At 49.4% G+C, this 8,130-nt stretch overlaps 1 protein-coding gene across 1 annotated transcript in view; it reads right to left on the bottom strand.

Annotated features, from left to right (window-relative positions):
* kcnc1a (potassium voltage-gated channel, Shaw-related subfamily, member 1a) overlaps positions 1 to 8,130 on the bottom strand; it is a 56,001-nt gene that overhangs the window by 35,976 nt on the left and 11,895 nt on the right. The window lies entirely within an intron of this gene.

The following is an 8,130-nucleotide window of genomic DNA, read 5'->3' as shown; positions in this document are numbered from 1 at the left end:
AGAGAGATACACACACACACACACACACACACACACACACACACACACACACACATACACACACACACACACACACACACACACACACACACACACACACACACACACACACACACACACACACACACACACACACACACACACACACACACACACACACACACACACACACACACACACACACACACACACACACACACACATACACACACACACACACACACACACACACACACACACACACACACACACATACACACACACAGAGGTACGCACATACACACACACACACACACACACACACACACACACACACACACACACACACACACACACACACACACATACACACACACACACACACACACACACACACACACACACACACACACACATACACACACACACACACACACACACACACACACACACACACACACACACACACACACACACATACACACACACACACACACACACACACACACACACACACACACACACACACACACACACACACACACACACACACACACACACACACACACACACACACACACACACACACACACATACACACACACACACACACACACATACACACACACACACACACACACACACACACACACACACACACACACACACATACACACACACAGAGGTACGCACATACACACACACACACACACACACACATACACACACACACACACACACACACACACACACACAGAGGTACGCACATACAAACGAGACAAAGCCGGATGCAGTCGGGATAAAACATATCAGTGTGACTTTACACTTGCTTTAATACAGTACACCTTATCTAGCTCTCCACATGCTAGTGTTAGAGGGTAAAGTTGTGAAACATCATAGGGCCAGCTAGGACAAATACTATAACGATAACGACATGAAGAACGATATCTTTGGGGATCACTTTCAGGGCAATTTTGAGAACGATACAAAGCTGACAGCCAATCAGAATCCATCAAATTTTAGCCGTCACATTCATCAACATGAGCAGAGTTTCCTTATCGTTGGTCAGAGTGGATGCTTTTATCGATATAGTTATTATCTAGTTACTGTTCCTGGTGTGAATAGCCCTTTACTATTATATAGTCTAACTTTACTAACTTATTCTACCATGGAGAGGAAGGGCACTGCCCTACCCTGGTCCCCACATGCCCACTACCCCTGTAGCCACAGCGCTGCCGCCGGCTAAACTGGGCCAAGGTTACCACGCACTGCACTGCCTTACTTAAAGAACACCTCACCCCCCCTCTCTCTCTCTCACCCCCCCTCTCTCTCTTTCCCTTTCTCTCACTCTCCATCTCTCCCTTCTTCTCTCCTCCTCTCTCTCTCTCCTTCTCTCTCTCTCTCTCCTCCCTCTGCCCTTAAGGTATTCCTGCTGCAGGTTGCCTGAGTAGTTTCTCTTGAGTTGTCCCCCTCAGATTGGAGTCACCTGGGTCGTCTACCGGAGTAGCTCACCTGAGGTCTGTCACCTAGCCCGACCTCTGTCTCTCTCTCTCTCTCTCTCTGTCTCTCTGTCTCTCTCTCTCTCTCTCTCTCTCTGTCTCTCTCTCTCTCTCTCTCTGTCTCTCTGTCTCTCTCTCTCTCTCTCTGTCTCTCTCTCTCTCTCTCTCTCTCTACCGGAGTAGCTCACCTGAGCTCTGTCACCTAAGCCCGACCTCTCTCTCTCTCTCTCTCTCTCTCTCTCTCTTCCTGTGTGTCTCTATCTTCTTCCTCCTCTCTCTTGATACCTGACTTTACTTTTATTCATTTCTCTGCCCCTGTCTGTCTGGGTGCACTGTCTTAGTTATGGGACACCTCTCTCTCTCTCTCTCCTTTTCTTTCACTATCCTTTCATCTGCAGTCCTCTCCCTTTGTCCATTTACTCCTCTCCTGCAACTACTGTACAGTATTTCCCCTTATCTTTCTTAGCCCCCATTCCTCCATTTTCCTCTCCCGCTCTCCCTCTCTCTCCCTCTCTCTCTCTCTCTCCCTCTCTCTCCATCTCTCTCTCCCTCTCCCTCTCTCTCCATCTCTCTCTCTCTCTCTCTCCCTCTCCCTCCATCCCTCTCACTCTCTCTCTCCCTCTCTCCCTCTCTCTCCATCTCTCTCTCCCTCTCTCTCTCTCCCTCCCTCTCTCTCCCTCTCTCTCTCTCTCCCTCTCTCTCCATCTCTCTCTCCCTCTCCCTCTCCCTCCCTCTCTCTCCCTCCCTCTCTCTCTCCATCTCTCTCTCAGAGGTAATTAAGAGCTGTTCAGCCATGCCTGCACTCCTGCTTCATTAATGCTAATCGCTCATGTATCCTCAGGGGCTCCGATAGGTGAAGCCCAACCATCTATCTCTCTCCTCTCTCCTTCTCTCTCTCCTTTTGTCTCTCACTTTATCTCTCTCTCTCTCTCTCACACACACGTCACCCATACCTGAGCTCCCCAGGTGTTGCACATCACCACTACCTGAGCCCTACCTGGTCTGTACAGCCGCGCTGTTCTCTAGTGCTGCTCACCTGGCTAGGAGTGCTATCATTTCCATCCAGCGTGTGGACATTTATCAAGCAGGATGCCATAATCAATCTTAACGTTCAATTAACGTTGAGTGTAATTTTCATGATTGTACACAGCATGTCGTTAAGGCATAACATGGAGATGGATATGAAGCAGAGTTGAAGATGAAGTGTCAGGGTGTTCGCCCTGACTGAGCTTAATCCAGCAGAGAGGCTGTGAGTGGGACTCAGTGGAATGAATGGATGGTGTTTTGGCCTGTGTGCGCAGGGGCCCATAAAACAGCGTTCCATGGCACAAACTGCCTGCGTATATCACCGCCACTTCTGCAGGGTGCACTGAGCTCACAGCTCCGGCCCGCCACGCTTGTCAAGTGGCCTAATTTGGCTGATTGGCTGACGGAAGCCTTGCTCGCTGCGCTTCATTGGCCGCGCACTCGAGACGGTCCCGCTCGGACGCCGCCAACACTCGGGCAGCTCGGCCGCTCGGTCACAAACAGCGCATGAGATTGCAGCTCAGTTTTAAAAACAGCAAGTGAGAAATAATCATATTCAGAACCAGTGCCAAATCACCCGGGCGAAGTCGATCTACTTTGAGATGTCCCGCGAGGCAGAAAAAAACGATATTAATAGTGCCAAAGCAGTTGTTGTTTCCTCGACTGAGTGAAATGGTTTCAAGTCTACTTCAGTCTGATGATGTCACCTTCAGTATTCATGTAAATACGGATGAGCCATATTTACTGAGCAGAGCAGGACAACACCAGATGCCTGCACGTACCGGGAGCTACTGTAGGGTGGGTGTGGGGAGGTCTGTATGATGACAGTAGGCTGAGGTGTGTGTGTGTGTGTGTGTGTGTGTGTGTGGGGGGAGGTCTGTATGATGACAGTAGGCTGAGGTGTTTGGTGTGTGTGTGTGTGTGTGTGGGGGGGGGGGGGGGAGGTCTGTATGATGACAGTAGGCTGAGGTGTTTGGTGTGTGTGTGTGTGTGTGTGTGTGTGTGGGGGGGGTCTGTATGATGACAGTAGGCTGAGGTGTGTGTGTGTGTGTGTGTGTGTGTGGGGGGGGGGGGGGGTCTGTATGATGACAGTAGGCTGAGGTGTGTGTGTGTGTGTGTGTGTGTGGGGGGGGGGGTCTGTCGACTGAGATAAACATGGGAAACCATAGAACCATACGGGTCAGTATGGATAACGTGTGTGATGAGTTAGAACCGCACGGGTCAGTATAGATAACGTGTGTGATGCCATAGAACCGTACGGGTCAGTATACGTGTGTGATGCGTTAGAACCGTACGGGTCAGTATGGATAACATGTGTGATGCGTTCCTGTGTACAGCACTTCCTAAATGACTCTCCGTACGCTGCGTGTGGCCGTCACAAGCACACACATCATTTATGTGACGTGTTTGGAGCGGTCAGTATCAAAACTCCCCATGTCTATGGTGGCCCCAAAACTCACCATGTCTACGGTGGCCCCAAAACTCACCATGTCTACGGTGGCCCCAAAAGAGCCTGTTGGTCTACTGACATCCAGTTCTGGCTTAGTCTTAGGGGATCCCCTCTGCAGGGGTGAACTGAGATTCTCTAAGCGTCTTTGGTACCAGTGTCCGGTGGGGGGTCAAGGAGAGGTCAGAGGTCAGCTCTCTGGTGGGGGCTCTGGAGGGGTGTGGGGGCACTAGAGGCGGAGGTGAGGCCTCTGGAGGAAATGAGGGCAGCTGTGCCAGGGTAAATGCTGACGTGGTCACTTCAAAGGGATGTTCGGCCTGCTGGCATGATGCCCAGCGCTGCAGGTGTCATGTGAATTCACACACACACACACACACACAAACAAACACACACACACACACACACACACACACACACACACACACACACACACACACACACACACACACACACACAAACGGCACATCATTAGAGTGACTTCCTGCATAGCAGCACCAAAACCACATTTGCATCAGAAGAAGCACTCAAGGGAAAACATTTCACTTTACTTTACACAAGCTACTTTCTCTCACTCTGTAGATGTTCTACTTTACACTTGGGCTAAACAGACTCACACAGACACACACACACACACACACACACAGACACACACACACACACACACACACACACACACACACACACACACACACAGGCAGCTCGTCCCGTCGATATCCAGGCCGAGTTCCTCCTCCGCGAGGCTTCAGTGGTCCCTCACACCCACTTGCATTCCCTCCTGAACACTCACCCTGACCTTCCAGAGCCCACACACACACCCATACACACCTCCGCAATATCACACACCAGACAACACACACACACACAAACACACACACACCCAAACACACCTGCGCAATATCACACACCAGACAACACACACACACACACACACACACCCATACACACCTCCGCAATATCACACACCAGACAACACACACACACACACACACACACACCCAAACACACCTGTGCAATATCACACACCAGACAACACACACACACACACACCCATACACACCTCCACAATATCACACACCAGACAACACACACACACACACACACCCATACACACCTCCGCAATATCACACACCAGGCAACACACACACACACACACACACACACACCCAAACACACCTGCGCAATATCACACACCAGACAACACACACACACACACACCCATACACACCTCCGCAATATCACACACCAGACAACACACACACACACACACCCAACCCATACACACCTCTGCAATGTCACACACCACAGACAACACACACACACACACACACACACACCCAACCCATTCACACCTCTGCAATGTCACATAACACAGACAACACACACACACCTCCACAATCTCACACACAAAACACCAGAAACATATACACACACAGACACACACACACACACACCTCACACACCACATAAACTGTCTTAGGCAGCATCATTACTAATTAAGTAGAGTTAAAAATAGAGTTCAATGTTTAAATAGGGATATGCTAACTAATAGCTAAATAACATAAACTATTGCATTAGTCTAACCAGATACAGGGTTCTTACACTTACAAAGAGACTCTACTCTAAGTTACAGTCACTCACTCACTCGCACACACACACACACACACACACACACACACACACACACACACACACACACACATCCAAATATCACTCTACTACACATCAAAGTTCCGGTATACCATAAATCTCCAATGCCAGACACTCACTCACACACACACGCACACACATTCTCTCTCTCTCTCTCTCTCTCTCTCTCTCTCTCTCTCTCTCTCTCTCTCACACACACACACGCACACACATTATCTCTCTCTCTCTCTCTCTCTCTCTCTCTCTCTCTCTCTTTCTCACACACACACACACACAACTGCAGGCTTCCTACACATCAAAGTTCCGCTACACCATAAATCTCCATTGCCATACACTGACACACACACACACCCACACACACAGACACACACCTCAGAGTAACGCTCTAGTCCAGACTTCCTACACATCAAAGTTCCGCTATACCATAAAGCTCCGGTATCTAAGCCCAGCCATATGCACTCTGCACTATCTGTACGTATAGTCCTATGCATCTGTATGTATAGCTGAGGCCCTGTCCTATGCATCTGTATGTATAGCTGAAGCCGAGGCCCTGTCCTATGCATCTGTATGTATAGCTGAGGCCATGTCCTATGCATCTGTATAGCTGAGGCCCTGTCCTATGCATCTGTATGTATAGCTGAGGTCCTGTCCTATGCATCTGTATGTAGAGCTGAGGCCCTGTCCTATGCATCTGTATGTATAGCTGAGGCCCTGTCCTATGCATCTGTATGTATAGCTGAGGCCATGTCCTATGCATCTGTATGTATAGCTGAAGCCGAGGCCCTGTCCTATGCATCTGTATGTATAGCTGAGGCCATGTCCTATGCATCTGTATAGCTGAGGCCCTGTCCTATGCATCTGTATGTATAGCTGAGGCCCTGTCCTATGCATCTGTATGTAGAGCTGAGGCCCTGTCCTATGCATCTGTATGTATAGCTGAGGCCCTGTCCTATGCATCTGTATAGCTGAGGCCCTGTCCTATGCATCTGTATGTAGAGCTGAGGCCCTGTCCTATGCATCTGTATGTATAGCTGAGGCCCTGTCCTATGCATCTGTATGTATAGCTGAAGCCTTGTCCTATGCATCTGTATGTATAGCTGAAGCTGAGGCCCTGTCCTATGCATCTGTATGTATAGCTGAGGCCCTGTCCTATGCATCTGTATGTATAGCTGAAGCTGAGGCCCTGTCCTATGCATCTGTATGTAGAGCTGAGGCCCTGTCCTATGCATCTGTATAGCTGAGGCCCTGTCCTATGCATCTGTATGTATAGCTGAAGCTGAGGCCCTGTCCTATGCATCTGTATGTATAGCTGAAGCTGAGGCCCTGTCCTATGCATCTGTATGTATAGCTGAGGCCCTGTCCTATGCATCTGTATGTATAGCTGAGGCCCTGTCCTATGCATCTGTATGTATAGCTGAGGCCCTGTCCTATGCATCTGTATGTATAGCTGAGGCCCTGTCTCCTTGTCAGACATCAGGGTGGTAATTGGTTAAGGCATTATGCTCGTGGCTCAGCTACACACAAATGCAATGATTGAGCGTAGTGCTGCGGGATAGGGGCGCTAAAATAAGGCACGTAGGCTGGACAGGGAAGGGTGGGAGAGGATGTTTATTATTAACAGATGCAGGACATGCACACACACACACACACACACATGCGCGCACACACACACACATGCACACACACACACACACACACACACACACACACACACACATACACACACACATACACACACACACACACACACACATTCGCGCACACACACACACATGCACACACACACACACACACACACACACACACACACACACACACACACACACACACATTCTGGATGTATCAGGCTGTCTCTCTCTCTCTCTCTCTCTCTCTCTCACTCTATAGATACTGAATGCTGTCTAAGAGTGACGGACTATAGTGATTTACCTGAGTAGCCATTTGATGCTTTTGACCTCTCTTAGACACGCTAACTTCAGAGTGCTCATATCCTCTGGCCCGGCCTGCTGCTGTGTCTGTGTGTGTTGTGGTACACTGGGCATGGCACCTGTGTGTGTTGTGATACAGTGGGCATGACACGTGTGTGTGTTGTGGTACAGTGGGCATGGCACCTGTGGTTTCACTTCTTTACAATACACCTTCGCCTCATGAAAGAACAGCTTATTGCTCTGTTCCATGCTACACAAAGCACATTCATCCACACACACACCTACTGACTTTACATGAGTACCTTGCACTACTGACTTCACTGACACACCTCAGTCTACTGACTGTACTGACACACACACACTTCAGTCTACTGACTGTACGGACACACACACACCTCTCTCTACTGACTGTACTGACACACACTTCAGTCTACTGACTGTATGGACACACACACACCTCTCTCTACTGACTGTACTGACACACACACACTTCAGTCTACTGACTGTATGGACACACACACACCTCTCTCTACTGACTGTACTGACACACACACACACACACACACACCTCTCTACTGACTGTACTGACACACACACACACACA

Source organism: Alosa pseudoharengus, unplaced genomic scaffold (genome assembly GCF_046254945.1).
Source record: "Alosa pseudoharengus isolate Yale_2024_CS ecotype anadromous, Long Island Sound unplaced genomic scaffold, YU_APseudo_1.1 YU_APseudo_1.1_scf_19, whole genome shotgun sequence".
NCBI lineage: Eukaryota > Metazoa > Chordata > Actinopteri > Clupeiformes > Clupeidae > Alosa > Alosa pseudoharengus.
The sequence above is the reverse complement of the archived record's forward strand: the minus strand, read 5'-3'. Positions and strand labels throughout refer to the sequence as shown.